Genomic DNA, 8,305 nt, shown 5'->3' with positions numbered 1-8,305 from the left:
ATATACATACATATATATCCTCACCGCTTTCCTTAATTTCTTCACTTACTAATATGTTACATTAATGTGTTATGTTTCCTGTAAGTGGTGAGCCCATATTGATATTATTACTTGAAATTAGCAATTCCTGTTATGGGTCACTCATTTATTTCTTTGAGTTTCCACAAACATGTGATGTCATGTAAATACTATTGCAGAATCATTCAAAATAGTGTCATTGATCCAAACATCTCCTGTGCTTCAACTACTCACCCTAACCTGTCCTCAATGTGTCCTTTATGATTGTTAACTGTTTTACTATGCTTCTATGTTTACTATGAATATGTATATTCGCGTATATGCTTGTATTTCCATAATATCTGGAAAATTACAGCCTCATTTCAAAGTGACTTTCTTCACTTACAAAAATGTACTTAATATTCCTCCAGTGCCCTTCATTGCTTTGTTTACTTTTTATTGATTGACGGATTGATTTTTTGGTGCTGGGGATTGAACTTGGAACCTTGTGCTTGCGAGGCAGGTGGTAGCACCACTGAGATAAATCCCCGGCCCCTTCATGGTTTTGTTATTCATGATTTTTTTTTTACAAATGATAGTCTATTGCATGGATATTTGATATTTATTAATTCATCTACTGAACATAAGATGATCGCTTTCAAGCTTTGGCAATTGTAAGTAAAACTGCTGTAAATATTTTGTGTTTTTGACTCATTTGGATGAGTTCTAAATAGTTCATTCTTGGATCCTATGGTAAGAGTATGGTGGGTTTTGTAAGAAACTTCCAAACTACTGCTCATTGTGGCTGATCCCGTTTTCTTTCTTTTTTTTTTTTTCTTTTTTTTCCTCATGGAGTTTATTGGTACATTTTAGGTATAGAGTGCAGTTGCATTCATCATTGGGATCTTGTACCTTTACAGGAGAGGTCTTGGTTCTCATTTTTCCCCATACCCCTCCTCTTTCTTCACCCCCTCCTCCCTTCCCTATTTACAAAAACTTTTTTTTCCATTTTTTTTTAATTTTCTCACATTTTTTTCTTTTCTCTTATTTCCCCTCCCCTCCCCTTCCCACTCCCCTATGCCTTTAGCCCTTTTCTTACTATTTCACATTGTCAATTATAGCATTAGGGTCTCATGTACCATCATAGTTTTTCACACCAAATAAATAGTTTGGTATTTACACATGTGTGACTTATTTATTTCACTTGGGAGTATATCCTCAATATGTATCCATTTTCCAATGAATGATTCTAATTTCTCATTCTTTATGGCTGAGTAGTATTCCATTTTATAGAAAAAACCACATCTTCTTTATCCAGTCTCCAACTGATGGGCAAATGGGCTATTTCAAAATTTTAGCTATTACAAATTGTGCTGCTATAAACATGGGTGTGTATATATCACTGTGATATGATTCTTTTAATTCTTTTGGAAAGATACCCAGCAGAGGGATGGCTGGGTCAAATGGAACCTCTAGTCCCAGCTCTTTGAGGTATCTCCATATTGATTTCCATAGTGGTTGCACCGGTCTGTACCCCCACCAACAATGGAGAAGGGTTCTTTTCTCCCCACAACTCTGTCAACATTTGTTCTTGGTTGATTTCTTGATAGCAGCCATTCTTTGTAGGGTGAGGTGGAATCTCAGTGTTAATATCTGCATTTCTTGAACAACCAGAGATGTGGAATATTTTTTCATATATTTACTTGCTGCTTTTACTTCTTTGTCTGAGAAAAGTCTGTTCATTGTAGAAGCCCATTTTTGAATCAGTCTTTATAGTTGCAGGGGCTATTTTTTTTTTTTTTAGCTCTTTATATATTCTAGATAGTAGTCCTTTCTCTGAGGAGTAGCTGGTAAAAGTTTTTCCCACACTGTTCCCCTTTTCATTTCAGCCAGCAAGGAATGTGAGTGCCTGGTGTTCCACACTCTTACAGTACTGTTGCTTCTTATGTTCTAGATTTGGCCATTCTAATAACTATGTGGCATATGTCCTTGTTTTCACTTGCCATTTGATGACATTATATTGAGTATATTTTAATTTCTTATTTGTAATCTATGTATTTTCTTTGTGGAAGTATCTGCTGCCGACTTTTTAATTTAGTTGTTTTCTTGTTGTCGAGTTTTAAAGAGTCCTTTGGGTTCTAGTTCTTTACTGGATATGAGTTTTCATGGACTTTTACACCCTTATTGGTTTATTTTTCATTCTCTTAAGAATTATTTTTCTTGGGTAGAAGTGTTTTTAAATTGCTTCTAATGGGTGAATTTACTTGGGCTTCTTACTTCTGGTGTTATATATTAAAAAGTCAGTGTCACAGCTGCCATCAAATACATTTTCTCCAATGCTATTGTCTTACATTTTAAGTCTAGATTTAGGGTCTATTTGGGGTTAATTTTTATGAAAGATGGAAGACCTGTATCTAAAATCATTTTTGTTTGTTTCCATGTGGATTTCTAGCTGTCCCAGCACCATTTGTTGAACTTATTTTCCTTTCTCTACTGGGTTGCTTTCATCCTTTGTTAAAGATCAGTTCACTGTATTGCATGAGTCTATTTTCAACTTGCTTTTATATTCCTTTGAATCTATTTGTTCACTCACTTATACCATACTGGCTTGATTACTATAGATTTATAGTATGTTTATATTTATATATGTTCAGTAAATATACCCCATATATCATCCTTGCTGGAATTATTAAAAATCAACAGCAAAGAAGAAATAAGAGAGTGATGGCTAGTAATGGAGTTGTAATATAAAGCCACAGGAGTGCAATGTCATATAAGATTAATCCAGTGAGAGGTTGCTGAAAAGGAAATAAGCAAAAAATGTTGAAAAATGAAAAAAAAATTGAAACAAAGTCTTTGCAAATAGGGAAGGGTAAAGGGGGTGAAGGTAGGGCAGGGGTATGGGGGAAAAAACAAGAACCAAGACATATCATGTAAAGGTACAAGATCCCCATGATATGTGCAACTATGTTGTTTGCTTTAAATGTACCCATAAACTTAATGGGAAAAACAAAAGAACACTAGCTCATCAAAACAATTAAACAGTAGAGGTTCACTAACTATAGAAGTGCTGAGGGAACTTTCCAGACTAGTTGAAGGTATGTGTTTGCCTGTGTGATTTCGTATTGCTGCTGTGTGCTATTGGAAGGCATTCAAAGTCATTCTGGAAACATAGGGATACCGGAAGATGCTTAAGACAAGTGTTTTGCTTTTGCTTTAGGATTTTAGAGAATCTAATGGGAAGAAAGCTTCCAGCAATGGGAATATAAGGTGTGCAGACAAAATCAATGAAATGCTAGATTGGTTTAAATAATGATAAGAAGATTGATTTGCTGTTATATAGGAAGGCAATGATGTGTAAGTGAAAATACCCTGTAATTTTGTAGGCAGCAGGTCTCTTCCTGACTCTTTGCACGACATCCTTGCAAAAATGCCTAACACATGCATACTCTTACCTATATATGTATTAATTCAGTCATTCTTTACATAGGCCCTGCTGCACCTTGGGTACTTTCCAAGATGTAGGTTTAAACAAATCTACAGGAATACTCCCCCTAAAGTACAGAATAGCATTCCCTACTGGCCGAGGAGGGTCCCTCTGCCTTGACAGGTAGGAAGTGAAGGACCAGAAACCAGCTTCCTGAGCCCTCAGGTAGGGTAACCTTATAGCATGTTCTGCACCCCGGGGTTCCCCAGCAAGGCTGAGCTCCAGTTGTCCATGACGATGTTCCATGTGGAAATGCACCTCATGTTTGGCTCTTTCTCTGCCTTCTCTGCTTTCCTGTATCCTCTACAAATGCCTCCTTAGGGTTACTTCCTCATTTCCCAACAAGTTTATTGACTCAGATTCTAATCTCAAGAGCTACTTATTTTTAATCCAATTTAAGAGTCAGCTTTCACCTCGGAATGAATGCTGGAGAATACGATGACGCGAAGAGGCTATGAAAGATCTATAAATTACATGAATGTCTGTCTATAGCAGAGGTTTTTGTTTCCCATTGTTTTTCCTCGTGATTAGTATGCTGCAACATTAGAGATTCCCTCATCTACATCAAAGGAAATGCCACTTTGAAAATGTTTGACACAGTGCAAAGATCAGGAATTATAAAAGATTAATTATACAGCCAGGAGCCCCCACCGCTCTCCTAAATGGGGTCACTGACAGAATGGATGGGATCAACGGAGAAGTCAGCTGCTGAGGGTCTCCATGAAGAGACGGTACTGACCACCGTACTCCCGCGTGCTCTACTGCAGAGCTGGAGGACGCTAGCAGGGATCCATTAGTGTGCTTCTCAAGCTATCTTTACATTTGATGCAGTGCCAAAAACTACCTGGTCAGAGTAGGACTGCACATTCTGTCATTCATATTGCGCACTTCCAATGGTTGTTCTATTTGGTTCTTCATTGTAGGATTCTCTGAGCGGTGTGTGTGTGTGTGGGGGGGTGCCTACCAATTATCAGTCATCGATTACTATCCCAGCCTGGGTAATCAGTAGTACATAGACCTTCCTGTCAGCAGTGGGTCTGATAAATCTGCTCATAGAAACAGAGTCCCTGCACCAACGCTAGCGATCAAGATAGGGACCTAACATTTCACGAAGAAAAGGGGAATGGCGTGCTAGCAAGGCCCCGAGTCTGGTCATCCTAATGGAGGGTACTGGGGAGGACTGAGGACTCACCACCACGACACAGAATAGGCACTGCACGAATATTTCCCTTCTGTCTTGCCTGAATAATCTGTGTGATAAGGAGATCAGGGAGTGTGTAGAAGAATGGGATGACCAAGGAACAGTAGTGGAACACGAGGTGGATGGAACAGAGGAACTGATGTTGCTAGGGAGTCTCATCACCTATGCTAAAAGACGTGCAATGAAACTACTGAGCTTGGGAGCCGCCCCATCTGGGAAGGGAGGTCACTTCTCACTCTGTGCCAGCCCGGACTTCTTCTAACCTCTGAGCACTTGAGTTCCCAAGATCTACATTGGGAGTTAAGATGTGATAAATATATGAATTAAAATGAGATTTTATACATCAAGTTCATGAAAAATTGTAGACAATGAATAGCAATTCCCTTATCATTGTACACAATAACCATTCCAGTGGACTTGAATAAAGTCTCTCTTTAATGAGTTGATTCAAAGATTCAATCTTTTGGCTTCTACACAGAAAATTCTCTGTAGATGTTTTAATAATAGTGAAATGTGAAAGCAGTCATTGTTTAGCTCAGAATTTACTAATGCACACAATTAACTGAGTCAGACAAATGCTCCACTCCCACAGTGCTTTCCTTTGTAGACAGGATTAATCTGTCATAGAAGCAGAAAGCTCAGGTCAGGGAAGCAAGTATCACTCCAAGAAACATTTCAGTAACAGAGGGGCTAGAGACCCAAGTGTACCCACAGAACTCCAGATCCTGTGTAATGAAAGTTCTGGGGGAAATAAACTATGGTTTACAGATGAGATGAGTGTTGACCCTTGACAAAGGGCAAGCTGTCCTTGGAGAACACCCTCTGCCTAGAGTGGCAAGTGGGAGTTTCATCCTTCTGCAGCCTGGATCCAGCATGCTGGGTCTCCCTCCTCAGATGATGGCAAAGAGGGAGAAGAGGACATTAACTTTTCTTTTGACCCTTCTTTGGAGTCTTGCATCTACACCAGGTAGCTGGTGCAACTCTCGTTGTGTTCCCTAATGTCAGTGAGACTGTATCCAGTCCTACTTCTGAGAGCAGCTGCATTCTGGGGAAAATGATAAAAAAAATCAATCTTTTTATATTTATTGCTCGGAAAATGAAGCATGCAGCTAGGAGTTCTTTTTGAGGCAGAAAATTGTATCAATACAACTCTTAGCTTAAATTATACCAAAAGAATATGGGTTTATAATTATTTATTTAATGTGACTGTTTTCTTTCCTGAAACTATAGACACCTCTTCAAAACAGGTGATTACAAAAATAATTGTATCGAAAAATGAAGTCATTGTTGAAGACAAAGGTGGTTCATTGAATACCAATCATTTGATATGCTCACACACACACAGTACACAGAAACACACACACACACACACACACACACAAATGAAAAAGAGAGAAGAAATTAAGAAATAATGGAGAAAAGGAAAAGAAAAGTGGCTGTATGTCATGATGCCTGGTTCGTTTAGGAAAAGGCCTTCAGGAATGCTTTCAATTTAAATTCACCGAAAGTTTAAGTGAAGTTACTAAATGATTGCTTTTGGCAAGAAGGGTCTAGGCTGTAATTTTTGTCTTTTAAATTACTTACTTGCCATGTTTGTTTCCAGCATCCTTATGAAGGAGGAGAGAGATGCTACTTTCAAAACAGTAACAGACATTTATCTGTTTGATTTTGTTGGTTTAATAAAACATAAATAGCAGTTACTGATGACAGAGAGAGATGGAGAAAAATAGAGACACACAGACACACACACACACACGCACACACACACAGAGACAGAGACAGAGAGACAGAGAGATACTACGGTTAATTGCATAGAAATTAGTACATTTTGTATTCTCCATACTAAGACAAAGATATCTCCACTCTGACATTTTTACTAGAAAACTAAACTTTTCATACTTTCATAAAACATTATTTTGTGCAGGAAAAACTTTTGAATTTTGGCTGTTGCACTACCAGAGCAGACCCCCCTCTCAGACTTTCTTATACATGCACAGTCACATAATCCCTGGCATCTACCATGCGTAAATAATTCAGTTTTCCTTTGAAGAGTGCTCGTGAGTGGGTAATGAACACGAAAACATTTGAGCCAGGGACATCTTGAAGATAGTATGGAGGGCATGGGAAACTTTCCACTCACAGGCTGAATGCAATGATCAATCCGGAATAATTGTACGGAAATTGCTGTCGTGCACACCAAGTGGTTCTCCCCCACTCACTCACTTTAGTGTGTGCTACAGAGGGAAGCCTGAGAAGGAGAATGATCACTTGTGTAACTTCCTTCCCAACTCTTGGCTCCTTATGAAGTTTCAGGATGGGGAATTCTGCTTTAATGGATGGACTAGGGGAATATTTGAAGGAAACTCTAGACCCAGACTGAAAAGTGATTAATTTTATTCGAAAACTAAAGACTTATTTATTGGTGGAAATCCCATGAATCCCACATTTAGTTTCCATACATGAGCATTTCTCGTTGTCCCAGTGTCTTTTCCGGCTGTCGCAAAAATGGGTGTACATTTAAAACTAGAGTCAAAGCATAATGATTCTACAAAGACACCTTTCTCGTTCTTTGGCATCTAATTCTTCCTTTTCTTGCCTTTCTTACATTCCAACGAATGGAGCTGATTATAAAACCATGTCTCTACAACTTCCCAATAAACCATGCTCACTCTTTGGATCACAAGTGTTTTCCCGGACAACTTTACATTTCTTTTAGCATAATCTCCTAGCTCCCTTGAAGAGTAACATTTTATGGTACACACAAAGAGAATTATTTTATACATTAAATATGTGAGATTCCCACAACTTTTCTCAGCCACTATTTGGGAAAGTTGAATTTAAAACCAGTATCTTTGATTTTAAATTAATGTACCTTCTCAGACATTGTTTCTTTGAGCATAAGGATGAAATATGTTGTATATCAATTTCTTATCACTACTACATGCTATTCTTTTTTTTTTCTTTTAGCAATGTCATATGAAGTTATGGGTAATAAAGAGGTACTTAGAATTTCAGAATACGTAAGAGTCTCTTAATTAAGAGCATAAACTCTGTTTAGAGATTATGACTTTAAATTTATGTCAGAGAATTAGAGAAGGCTTTAATCCCAACTCAGAGGCAGTGACCCTTGCAGTGAAGTCACTAAAGCAGCACAATCTCAGTGACACAGTCTGCAATTTAACCTTGATCCCAGTTACAATAGCCAGCTAGGGTTAGATGCAGAGTTGAGAACATTTGAGGTGACACAGGGAAAAATGGCTTATGGGTGGAAAAGAAGACTTCAATGCTAAGCTCTAAAAGTGGTCTTTTCTAAGAAAAACCAGAGGCTGCCTTGGTTGGTTTTGTGACAGTTCTATACAAGACAATTTGAAGAAAGCGACCTCAGAAATTTTGGAGAAGACAAGTGTGCATAGAAAAAGTGTTACACCTTAATTCTTTCCAGCATGTATAAAATAGAAAATAAAATAAGGTAGCGATCATAATTGTGAGAGATTACAAAGTTGGCCATAAAAACCTTCCAGTTTCTGAATGCACAGTGCTGTGCTATGTGACAATGCAGATTGGTTTAACAAGGAATGGAATGAGTTTTTCCCATCTCTCTCTCTCTCTCTCTCTCTCTC

The sequence above is a fragment of the Fukomys damarensis genome, unplaced genomic scaffold (assembly GCF_012274545.1).
Source record: "Fukomys damarensis isolate Sample0158 unplaced genomic scaffold, DMR_v1.0_HiC HiC_scaffold_35, whole genome shotgun sequence".
Classification (NCBI taxonomy): Eukaryota; Metazoa; Chordata; class Mammalia; order Rodentia; family Bathyergidae; genus Fukomys; species Fukomys damarensis.
Note: the sequence above shows the minus strand (reverse complement) of the source record.